This window comes from Callithrix jacchus, chromosome 2 (genome assembly GCF_049354715.1).
Source record: "Callithrix jacchus isolate 240 chromosome 2, calJac240_pri, whole genome shotgun sequence".
NCBI classification, from domain to species: Eukaryota; Metazoa; Chordata; class Mammalia; order Primates; family Cebidae; genus Callithrix; species Callithrix jacchus.
Window position 1 is genome coordinate 185,252,907 of NC_133503.1, and position 13,660 is coordinate 185,266,566.

Sequence of the window (13,660 nt, forward strand, 5' to 3'; positions counted from 1 at the left end):
TTTATTGATAATTTATTTCTAAGTGTACCCAACCTTTTATATCCAAGTGATAAATAATAACTAAAATAACTCCTTGTATCTAAATAGAAAACTTTGCTCATACTGACTGCAATGCACATTTAATTGAAAATTTAGAAAAGAATATTCAAAGGCTATGTAGATATTGTCAAATTCACACTTACATGTACCTAACACATGTACACACACAGATACAAATACATATAACTGATGTTACTCCTATAGATATTATATGCATTATTTATGTATATAATGATATATACATTATAATTATATATATAAAACATACATATACACATGTATGCATGTTTGTGTGTTTGTGTATGTTTCCAGATGTTTGAATTCACTACAGAAGTACAAAATGATTATCAGTGATTCTCTTGTTCATGCTCAGTGAAATAAAACAGATTCTCCAGATGCCCCAGGGCTGATTTCTCCTTAAAATAGCCAGAGAAGGGATTAGAGATGTGAAACATACAAAAAGGACTTTGCAGCACTTTACTAAACCAAGAAACAGATTTTTTCCCCCAGAATATTCCAAACACCTACCAGGGCAGAAATTATTGGAATGGATTTAAGTGGTGTTAAAACTAATTATAGATAGCTAAATGGAGACATAAAGTTTATAAATAAGTCAGATAGATTTACATCAACTTTTGCTTCTTGGGATTTTACAAAGGTACTCTTAGTTCACAGTGTTCTGCTCTTGAGATTCTTATATGAATTATGCATGACAACTGAAAATGTTAACAAATGGTTAACATTTTTCTAATACAGTGATCATGCAGTAGAAAAATATAAATTAAAAACATATTTGGAGGCCGAGGCGGGTGGATCACGGGTCGAGAGATCGAGATTATCCTGGTCAACATGGTGAAACCCCGTCTCTACTAAAAATACAAAAAAAAATAGCTGGGCACAGTGGTGCGTGCCTGTAATCCCAGCTACTCAGGAGGCTGAGGCAGGAGAATTGCATGAACCCAGGATGTGGAGGTTGCAGTGAGCCGAGATTGCACCATTGCACTCCAGCCTGGACAACAAGAGTGAAACTCCGTCTCAAAAAAAATAAATAAATAAAATGAAAATAAAACCATATATATTTTACTTACTTCACAAATATTCTATAATACTTTAAAAAGTAAAATATATAGTATATCAATATTAATTAGAAGGCAGTAATAATTTATATTAAATTAGAGTTAGATATATTGTTAAGTATTTGATAAAAAATTTAAAGACAGGATAGTTTGGTAAGAAATGTTTTCTTAGTATTCACAACTGAAACAATCAGTAGTGAACATAAATTATCACTAAATATTTTAGGACCGTTTGTTGGCCATCTTGTATACCTCACCCTAATGAAAGAATTTACCAGTAATAAATATATTTAACACTAACTGTTGATGATTAGGAATGACCTTAACCTTCTCTTTTAGCCTAAGAAATGTAATCGAAGTGTTATCTTTGGATTTTCCTCCCACAAATAAATTATTCAGAGAGTGAATAGATAAAAAAGATTAAAATTGAACATATATACTTTTCACTGCATAAATGAAATTAGTAAGAAAATATGGAAGGAGTAAATCAAGCTAATTTCAATTTGGTATCTAAGTTAGACATAGAATTGGCTTTGAACTGCAGAATAAAATTCTCCATTTGTAATGATGTATTCCTGTTTCCTTGATTTGAATAAAACTTAGCTTGTTTAAAGTATATGTTTCCTACAGTTATGCCAGAGTAATGTAAATAAAGATATTACAAAATCAGTTTTCACTAATTACTTTGAAAATATCATGTTGTTCTTAGGTGGCCCCTTATTCCATATGTTCATAGTTTGATAATTTAAAGGAAACTTAACTGTGTATTTATACTTGGATATATGAAACTTTACCTGTAAATTTAGTTCCTTATGATGAAATATCTTGTAATGTATGCATTTTCAATTGGTATATTTTCTTGGTGAGAGTAACATCTCGGTCAGCAAGTTAATTTACTGGGTAAAGGAATCCACAAATCTGTTTGAACACCTGTTATGCCTGGCAGTTACTCTTGGAAATATGTAGTTATTTGTAGCTTATTATTTTTTCTGTTCATTCTTAACTTTTCTTGCATTGTACTCTATTTTTTTAACTTTGCTATTTATCTACATATTCCATTAAATTGTTAAGCAACTGGGAATATCCAGTATGTGCTATAAATTTTAAGTGTTACCACTTCCTTTGTTTTTAAACTTGCCTGGGCACTCTATTATAGTTAAAATTAGGAGCTGCACTTATCTTTTAACTATCCTCTTAGTGTGTATTCCTTAAATAGTATAAAATCAATATAATTACATGTAACAATAAGTTCATACAGAGGAGGGAAGGGAATAAAATTCAAATTAATCATCTCACTACCTTTATCAGAATCCCATTGTTAAAATACCCACTCTTATTCCATTTGTTTTTTCTCTTTTTTTGCTTTTACTATTGAACTGCTGCAATTGATTCTTCTTACTTTTTTCTTTACTATCATTTTAGATGCTATTGTGAAATGATAAGCACATTAGCTCACTCTTTCAGTCTTTCTTACACTGCTAATAAAGACATGCCCAAGGCTGTGTAATTTATAAAGAGATTTAATCAATTCACAGTTCCGCATGGCTGGGGAAGCCTCAGGAAACTTACACTCATGGCAGAATGGGAAGCAAACGTGTCCTTTATATGGCAGCAGGAAGGAGAAGTGCCAAAAAGGGGAAAAGTCCCTTATGACACCATCAAATACCCTGGGAACTCACTCATTATCATGAGAGCAGCTTGGGAGAAACTGTCCCCATGTTTTAATTATCTCCATGAGGTCCTACCCTTGACATATCGGGATTATTAAAATTCACGGTGAGATTTGGGTGAAGACACAGCCAAATGATATCATTCACTATCACCTACACTTCACTCCATTTGTGCAGTCATATCTTTATCGAATAGCTCTTTTTTTCCTGAGATTATTATTTTTCATAACAGGTGCTTCTTGTTTGTGTTGATATAATTTTGAAATTGTGTGTATGTGAGAGTAACTGTGTGTTTGTATTTGAAAACATGAACATTTGAAAATATGTACATGAATATATACTGAAAATATATATTTTTAAATTTACTTTTCTGACATCTGTTCAGATTGGTTACCTTGGTCTCTTCTTTCATCTATATGTTTCCTTTAAATAAACACACCTGGTAATTTTTGATGTTCCAACATGTTTATTAATCAAGATATGTTCCATGTAACTCTCTATAAAGCTTTATCTGCAGTTTCATTAGGCTATTTTCCAAATACATCAGCCTAATTTGGGATATTATTCTGTAGCACTCAATAAGAAATTCACCATATTTCAATAGGAATTGATACGTGTAGTTTTTTCTCAATTTTTATACTGAATATGCTTTTTTACCACTTAAATTTTAACTGTTGCTTCTCTTTTATTCACAGTATTAATTTGTACATTTACTAAACTAAACCAAAGAAAAACAGTTTGATACTGCTTTTAGCCTTTCTCTTTTACTTGTCCTAAAATTGAATCAATTATATTAACAAAAATCAGCATGAAAGATAAAAGTGATTCGAAATAGCTTTTTGAAAAACAGCATATATTGTTCACAATATCAATTCATAACCATAGATGATCCAAGTGCTAGATTTGCGTGGTATGTTTAGAGTATTTACTAAGTACAGAAAATATACAAGGTCCTGAAATGAATTCAAAAATGTGGTAGAATCAACTTCTGTGAAATGATAAATTACAGTCTCCTAAAAAAATCTAAATTGTATGGCTTTAATTTTAATAGTTTTTTAAATTTCAAAAGTCTGTTTAATTTTTTTGTGAAAATATTTTTCTTTTCCAAGAAAAAATTAAAACTCAAGTAGCTTAATTAAATATTTTTTTTCTTTTTGCATTTAACTCCCCTCCCCATACAGATAACACACAGAAAAAAAATAAAGCAGTAAAACAACCTCATAATTTTATTATAATTTAGTGTTCCAATTCAAGACAAAACGCTATGGAAGAATGACATAAAGCAATATACTGATTTCCTGTGATGCTTTCTAGTCTACAAAATAATCAGCACCATTAAATCTACTTCAGGAAACAAGCTATATATCATTATGTCAACACTAAAGATAAACAGCAAAATCGATTCATTTTTCTGGGAGATAAACATATCTTTGATATTCATTAGTTTTTAAGTCTTCTCTGTTATTTTTAAACTCTAATCATTTTATTTTTTGCTTTATTTAAATGAAACTTTCCTGCTTACCAATAATGCTTATTAATAAATCATTATAATAAATATACACCAGTATAATAAACAGAGAAATTCTAAGGATTACTTATTGTTACCATATACTGCATCAGTCAACATAACAGAAACAATAGAGAGACTATAAACAGTATTCTAGTTATTTGATATATAAATCTTCTTTGTAAGTACTAAACTCATTTATTATTTGGTCTTAATATATTCAATATTGATTCTATATAGAGACTTTCTGTATTTTTGTTATATTTAACAATATCCTCCTTTTGAATAATTTATAAATATTTGTGAATATGTTTTTCACCATAGGTGTTCTAGATTGTAGGATCTAGTTGAGATTGTATGTTGTTTCAATGTGCTGTGAGTACTGTTCATTTCTTTCCTTCTGTGAACCCAAAAGTGGATACTTTGAGCACTGCAGCTTATGCCAAATGTTTTCTTAGAAGTTGAGTCTCAAAATATAACCCAAGTAATTGCTTTCCATAATTGTGTAGGTAAATATGTGTTTGCCAATCTCATTTCCTTGTCAGATAAGTACAATGAATAAAAGAGATAATTGAGACTGAATTCAGATGGTAAAGTTTCTATAAATTTATCTATTTTCTGTTTCAGTGGCTCTAAATTGTTCTAGCAATTGAACAACTGTATAATTATGTTTTACTATTGTGACAAATCTTTATTTCTCCTGAATATTTCCCTTAAATGCCTCCCATATCAGTAAATATATTTATTATATGGAGTTTGAATATGCATTGAATTACTAGCTTTTTAATATAGTGGCGAGTTCTATGTGTTGTAAAAATGCTGACAGCTTAAAATGCAACGAAATATAATTTCACAAGTTACTTCAGCAAAATATTTTTATTTATTAGGGTATTAATATCTTTATTTATTCTGGGAAATGAACCAAAGAGATTTTATGTGTTAATAGTAATGAATGAAGAGTATTGAAAAGAAAGACACATAATGTACTGGCCTGATGTGTGTTTGTGTTTCTTATATATATTTGTCTTTGGATTGACAGCAGATCAACAGAGACGGGAAAGAATCAGTTAACCAGACACTTGGAACACACACTAACCTAGGAAGTAGAGTTAGGCTGGGCATGGTTGCTCACACCTGTAATCCAAGCACTTTGGAGGCCAAGGCAGGTGGATCACCTGAGGTTGGGAGTTCAAGACCAGCCTGACCAACATGGTGAAACCCTGTCTTTTTCTTTTTCTTTTTTTTTAAAGAAAGAAAAAAAGGAGTGAAGGAGAGGATGAAAGAGGAAGAAAATCCTGTCTTTAAAAAAAAAAATGGAAGTAGAGTTATTAGGCTAGGGTTTGCTCTGTTGAAATTTGAATTTGGAAAAGTATAATTAGGATGATTATATAGGAAGATAAGGAAGAATCCTTTCAGATACAGTACTTACCTTTTTAATTTCTATTGCTCTAGATGTTCAAGTAAGCAATAAATGAGCTACGAATTAGTGACTTGCTAATTTTGTATTTAGAATGTAACAGATTTGATATTTTTGAAATGCCTTCAGATTCCTAAATATTTATAACCATCTGGATACCCCTAAATGGGGAGAAGACAAAAGCAAAATAGAATATTGATAACAAACAGCTGGCACCTTCCCTCCTCCCCACCTACATAGTTGAAAAACCCTGAGTAGCCTATGATGCAAATGTGTACTCTAAGGTAAAGCTTCCAGATTTTCCTAAAATACAATCAACTTAATACTTTCAGAAGAGACATATGTGTTAATCCCAGAGTTCTATACTCCATCAAATAAGTTATCATAATTAACTCAGTTTTATGACATCAGAGTGCCACTTGACTCTGTTTAGGTTTCTTTGGGGAAACATACACAAGCTCCACATTGAATAGACTGCTGCCCGACACTTTCTAAATTCCTGAGGATAATGCTAAACGTGCCCTATTTCTAATAGATACTGTCAATTACTCATCTACATATTTGTTGGAGAAAAAAATATGAGAGAAAATACAACTAGTGAGATAACAGTCCTTTAAAGTTTGTTCTGCTTGTTCTAGTGATATGGTTTCTACTGGAAACATACTTATAAAATGAAGTTTTAGTATAACACAGATATATAAGCTTTTATTCTCATTTAGGTTTATAGAATTTAAGTGTCTCTCCCAAAGAAAAAAATACTTACCTGATACGCTATGACACTCTGGGTCTCAAACAATTGTAAGACATTTCTAGGCTTTTCCACTGAGTCTGGATTTCTTCTCAAATCTGTACTCAAGTCTGCCACCACCAATTGAATGGAGCTGACACTGAAGTTGAAGTCTATTCACCCCAAATCAAATATATGTGCTCTATGAGAACATGAGATAAACAGATTCATTCTTAAAATAGCCAATCACTGCCACTGAACCAAAGCAATGACTAACCTAATCCAAGTGAAGAAGAAGTATCCAGTTTATTATGTTTGGTTCTTGTAGATAAGATTTTAGCAGAGAAGGGTGGGTTTTAAAATAAGTGCTGTGACCTGACAAACTTTTGAAAATTACTTTTAAGCTTCATATTAAAATTATTTCATTTTTATCTATTAATGTGTATATTCAATGTAACATAATATTAAATATCAAATATTTGTAATTTTCAATAGCTATTTGTGGTTAGGTTCCTAATTTGATAATTAAATGCTTTTAATTATTTCTTGAAACTTTTATTTGGTAACTTTAATTCTGGATAGTAGTTAGTGATAGTAAGAAGACAAAATTTGGTTGCAAAATATTTTCACAAATTTAGTTAATGTTTTTCGCATATCATAAGATAGAAATATCTTAATGGTTCATTTGAAAAATATTTTTTTTATTTTAGCTTAACAAATTTCAATAGGTTTTTGGGGAACAAGCGGTGTTTGGTTGCCTCGGTAAGTTCTTTAGTGGTGATTTCTGAGATTTTGGTGCCTGCATGACCTGAGTAGTGTTTACTTACCCAGTGTACAAATTTTTAGCCCTCACCACCCCCACCTTTTTCCTTGAGTACCCAAACTCCATTATATCATTCTTATGCCTTTGTGTCCTCATGGCTTAGCTCCCACTCATAATTGAGAACATAATGATGTTTGGTTTTCCATTCCTGAGTCACTGCACTTAAAATAATTGTTTCTAACTCCATCCAGGTTGCTGCAAATGCCACTATTACATTCCTTTTTATGGCTGAGTAGTATTCCACGGTGTGTGTGTGTATCACATTTATTCCAATGTGATATTCCAGTAGTGTTCTAATTATAAATATATGTATTACATTGGATACATATATATATATATATATATATATCACATTTATTTCAATGTGTTATTTAGTAGTATTCTATTGTGATATATATATATATATATATTCTTTTCCTCTGTGTAGATTCCCAATAGTAAGGTTGCTGGATCAAAATTTTAAATGTTATAAACCTGGGATTCTTTTTTTTCGGTAACTGGAGGCAGTTGGTGGAGCAAATCTGGCCAAATACATTGCAATCATATTTTATCTATTCAGACAAGTAAATAAATTTTTGTTTAGCAAAGAATCCAAATAATCTTTTTGTACTTTGTGAAAATTTTAAAGAAAAGTTCAGTTATGAAACGAAAAATTTACTTGTTTGAATATTCTACTTCCAGACTGACATTCTCAAAAACTGATAATACTAAATTGACTTGTTTATATTCTTTTTAGAAATTCGAGGGAATACTGTTCCAATCTAAAACTTACATATGGTTTTGGAATGGACAAGACCGAGCTGTGAGGGCACAGGTCTGCCTTATATATTGTTAAACCCTTTAAAATAGAAGAGAAATATTGTATGTTTTTCCCTCTACATGAAATATGATGTCCAGAGGCCCGGATGTGACAGTGAACCCTAATCTGTCTCATACCTAGATGGGTTTCTGTCACAAAGCCTTGAAAGGAGAAAATACATATCTCAAAACTTGTTTTCTTTATTCCGATTACACCACCAAGATCTAAGTACCGGACCAAGGAAAACCCATTTTGGAGTCTTTTGAGAGACATTGAGAATAGACTTAATGCTATTTCTTTTGTGCCCAGAGAAGAAACACCAGAGAAAATATAGTGTGATGGCTATGGCTAATGTAATATTTGACTCCACTCATGTAGCTGTGTTTACTTTTATTCAGTAAATGTAGCGCTCTTATGATTACAAAGCAAGTCAAGCTTTCAATCATGTTCATAAATGTATGCTTAAGTTGTTCTATTGTTTAGACTTAGGTGTTGTGAAGAAAAGCAGTCTTGGCCACCTTAATACAATTAAAGTTTTTCTAATACACTGGTTTTCCTTAACTTGCTTGAGTTCTTGAGCAAATTCTCAGCACATGTAACATATTTTCTTCACCCTTTTATTATAAAATAATTAGCTATCCACAGAAAGTTGGCTAAAATACAGGCAGATGCCATTTATAACATGTTGCATTAATGTAGTATACCATGAAATTCATATTTGTACAACATACAAAGCTTATTCAGATTTCTAAGGTTATTTGTGCACTTATTTGTATGTGTGCATGAGTATGCATGTATAGAGAGTTCTTTGCAACTTTGTCACACACGTAGCTATATGTAGCAACAACAGTCAAGATGCAAAACTGTCCTAGGACAAGTCTCCCTAGTGCTACCCTAAACACAAATCCTTACAGAGGGCAACCACCCCTATGTATTTCTTCTCTATGATGATTTTATTTTAAAAATGTTATACGGTTATATAGTTTCCACAAGGTTTATTCAAGTCATTGCACATATCAATGTGTCATTTCTTTTTATTGTTGAGTAGTATTCTATCACCTAGATCACTGAGTTTGTTTAACCACTGAAAGACATTTGATTTGTTTTTGCTTTTCTTTTTGTGTTTCTGCAGTAGGAAGTTTATTTATTTTTGTTGATCTCATTTATTTCGCCAAGAATAATGTTCCCCACCTTTCTTGATAATTTTCCCACTTCGTTTTACTTCTCTGTTCCTGGACCAGCCTTTCTCATTATATCAACACAGTGGTATGCTTTCTTTTTTTCTTTCTTTATTTTTTTTATTGCATTTTAGGTTTACGGGTACATATGAAGAACATGCAAGATTGTTGCATAGGTACACACATGGCAGTGTGATGTGCTGCCTTCCGCCCCATCAGCTACATCTGGCATTTCTCCCCATGCTATCTCTCCCCAACTCCCACCCCCACTGTCCCTCCCCTATTTCCCCCAACAGACCCCAGTGTGTGATGCTTCCCTCCCTGTGTCCATGCGTTCTCATTGTTCAACACCCTCCTATGAGTGAGAACATGCAGTGTTTCATTTTCTGTTGTTGTGCCAGTGTGCTGGGAATGATGGTTTCCAGGTTCATCCATGTCCCTACAAAGGACAGGAACTCATCTTTTTCTTATTATAAATATTTGTGTACAGATTTCTACAATAACAAAAATTTTCTTCTCTCAGGGATAAATACTCCTGAGTAAAATTGCTGCTTTGTGCAATAAGTTTAAAAAAATCCTGAAGCAGGAGGGGAGTTTAAAAAAAAAAAATCCTGACAGATTAAAGAGGGGATGTCTTGTTTTACATTTGTACCAACAATGCATGAATGATCCAGTTTCTCTTCATCTTAATCAGCATATTCATTATTAATATTAGCTATTCTAAATGGTCTTTAGTGATATTGCATTATAGATTTAATTTACATTTCCTCAATAGCTAATGATACTGAACATCTTCAATTCTTATGTACTAACTGTATATTGCTTTCAGTGAAAGGTCTGTTTATTTCTTTGGCCCATTTTCTGATTGGATGTGTTTGTTTATTTGTTTATTGTGAGATTTGAGAGTTAGTTATATATTCTACATACGAGCCTTTCATTTGATGTGTGGTTTGCAAATATTTTCTCACTGTCTGGAATTTGTCTCTTTGGCCTGCTAACAGAGTCTGTAGAAAAGCAATGGTTTGTATTTTCAAATCAGTCAAGTTTATTCTCTTTTTTGATGATGGATCATGACTTTGAGGTTAAATTTAAGAGCTCTTCTTTTATATATATCCTGAGGATTTTGCTCAATGTTTTTTTTCCTATAAAAGTGTGATTTTATAATTATATTTGAGCCTTTGATTTATTGTGGGTTAATTTTCACATGAGGTGCTAGCCTTATATTAGGTCATTTGCAGTGTGTATGCTTTTCATTTATTTTCTTATCTTATTTCTTTAATTAGAATATCCAGTATTATGTTGAATTAGACTTACTGGTAAGAGAAATCACCCTTGCCATTTTCCTGACCTTAGGATAAAAGAGGATATTAGTCTTACCTTTATCAAATACAATGTTGGTTGTAGAGCTTTTGTATATATTCTTTGTGTAGTGGAGGAAGTATTTTCTAATTCTAAATTCATACATGTTTATATAATAAACATTTTGGGATTTTATTGAATGATTTTTCAGTATTATTGATAGGATTGCAAATAATTTTTTCTATATTCTGTTGACATGGTGGATTATATGGTTTGATTTTTAATTATTTAGCCCGCCTGCATATCTTGAATAAACCCCACATGACTGATGCATGTAATTTTTATAGTTTGCTGCATTAATTTTATAATATTTTGTAAGGATTTTCACTCTTAAATTTATGAGAGAGATTAGTCTGTTGTTTTCTTGCTTTATACTATCTTTTTCTGGTTTTGGTATCAAGGCAATACTGGCCTTATAAAATACACTGGGAAATGTTTCTTCCCTTTCTATTTTCTGAAAGAGATTGTGTAATATCTGTGTTAATTCTTCTTTAAATGCTTGGTAATTTTCTTAATAAATCCATCTAGGCTTGGGAGCATATGAATTATTCAGGCAATATAGTCCATCTTGGTTAAGTTTCTTTATCCTCCCCATTTTTAAAGTATGATCTTCTGAAGTATTTCCTTTGGATTCATTAACACCACATCAGATCGTGTTAATGATTAGGCAAAGAGTATGGTCTATAAAACTCAAGGCGTAACACAGTCTATTGCATAAATCTGTTTCTACCCATCTCACTGTTTTTCTTTTCTTTATTAACATATTATTTTGTTTAGAGAGTTTCCTCTAGCTATGATTTAATGGTAGATCTACTGAGAACAAATTATCTTAGTTTACTTGCTTTGACAATGTGTTTATTTCCCCTTCCTTCTGAAAGGATGTTTTCTTTTTTTTTTCGATGGGGTTTCACTCTTTTTACCCAGGCTGGAGTGCAATGGCGCGATCTCAGCTCACCACAACCTCCGCCCCCTGGGTTCAGGCAATTCTCCTGCCTCAGCCTCCTCTGAAGGGATGTTTTCATTGAATATTGAATTCACTGTTGACAGTTCTCTTATTTAATCACCTGAAATATATTATGCTATTTTCTTCAGGCCTTGTTGGCTTTGGATTAGATATCTGTTGTCATGACTTCTTTCCATTTCTTACGTTTTCCTTTTTTTTTTTTTTTTTTTTTTTGCTTTCTACAATTTTTTTTTTTTAATATATAGTTTATTGCATTTTAAGTTTTGGGGTACATGTAATGAGCATGCAAGATTGTTGCATAGGTACATACATGGCAGTGTGGTTTGCTGCCTTTCTCCCTATCACCTACATCTGGCATTTCTCCCCATGCTATCCCTCTCTTACTCCCCACCCCCCACTGTCCTTCCCCTAGTACCCCCCACGGACCCCAGTGTGTGATGCTACCCTCCCTGTGCCCATGTTTTCTCACTGTTCAACACCCACCTATGAGTGAGAACATGCAGTGTTTGATTTTCTGTTCTTGTGTCAGTTTCCTGAGAATGATGGTTTCCCGGTTCATCCATGTCCCTACAAAGGACACAAACTCATCGTTTTTTTTTTTAATGGTTGCATAGTATTCCATGATGTATATGTGCCACATTTTCCCCGTTCAGTCTATCATCAATGAGCATTTGGGTTGGTTCCAGGTCTTTGCTATTGTAAACAGTGCTGCGATGAACATTCGTGTGCATGTGTCCTTATAATAGAATGATTTATAATCCTTTGAATCTATATCCAGTAATGGGATTACCGAGTCAAATGGAATTTCTATTTCTAGGTCCTTGAGGAATCCCCACACTGTCTTCCACAATGGTTGAACTAATTTACACTCCCACCAACAGTGTAAAAGTGTTCCTATTTAAACTAATTTTTCTTGGTGTGGGTATACTTTGGTTTTATCCTGTGTAAGCTTCTTTCCATTTCTTGAAAATATTTGGGGAGTTTGCAGCAAATTATTTCTTTGAGTAATTTTTCAGCTTCATAGTCTTTCTCTATATTTTTTAACTCCAATGACATGAATATTACATCTTTTGTACTGTCCCAAAAATCAAACAGATTTTTGAGTCTGTTAATGTTTTAGTCTTTTTCTCTGTGTTGACCAGATTTTTTTACTGGTTCTGAAGTTCACTGATTCTGTCCACTATCATTTCCACTTCACTGCTAAGGACATCCAGCCTGTTTTATTGTGGTGGTTATGGTGATTTTCAGTTCTATAACTCCCATTTGTTTCTTTTCAAAAACTGTTATTTTCTGAGATATTCTATGAGAATTTATAATTGATTGATGAAACATTTTTATTATCGCTGTTTTAAGATCCTTGTCACATAATACTAAAATCTGATTCATCTCAATATTGATATTAGTTGATTTTCTTTCTCATCAAATTGTGAATGTCTCTCTCTCTCTCTCTCTCTAGTATAATGAGAGTTTGGGATTAAATCCTGGACTTCTAGATATTATATTAGCAGACTTTTGATCTTATCTGAGTCATCTATTTCAGCATTCAGTTGCCCTTCTTTGGCTGAGTGTGTAGGTTCTAGCCTTCTTTTGTGTGTTAGAATTCCAATGTAATTTTCAGATCCCTTCCCTGTTGTCTTCTCTGCTTCATTTTCCTAGCACTGCTGCATCTCCAGCTTGATCCCTGCTTATGTTTACTGCAGCTTTCCTCAGTGCTTTCCTGAACTACATCCTGGAGGAGAAGGGAGCATGTGGGGAGAAGCCTCTGGTCTTGGTCACTGTCTTTCACTGGTAGAGGACTGGCAGACATTGGGCCTGGATATCCATATACCTCTAGATGGAGGGCTTAAGGACACCAGGCTTTACCATTGTGGGATAATCAGCCCTACCACCACCCTAGATATGGCAGATCCACACTTAGTGGCTATTGAGCTGACTCCATTCTTCGTTATTTGACCCGAGAGGCAAGCTGTTCTTGTTTTGGTGCTGATGATTTGAGCATGTTTGCCTCTCTGGTGACCAATTCAAGTTTAAAGGTAAATAAACAGAAAACCCAGACAAGCCACTGCAATGCCATTTCTTGAATCTCGAAGTCCCCACCCTG

The 13,660-nt window shown here is 32.9% G+C and overlaps 1 protein-coding gene across 10 annotated transcripts in view; it reads left to right on the forward strand.

The window, feature by feature from the left end:
- The window catches only part of CDH18 (cadherin 18), a 1,140,329-nt gene that overhangs the window by 621,668 nt on the left and 505,001 nt on the right, over window positions 1-13,660 (forward strand). The window lies entirely within an intron of this gene.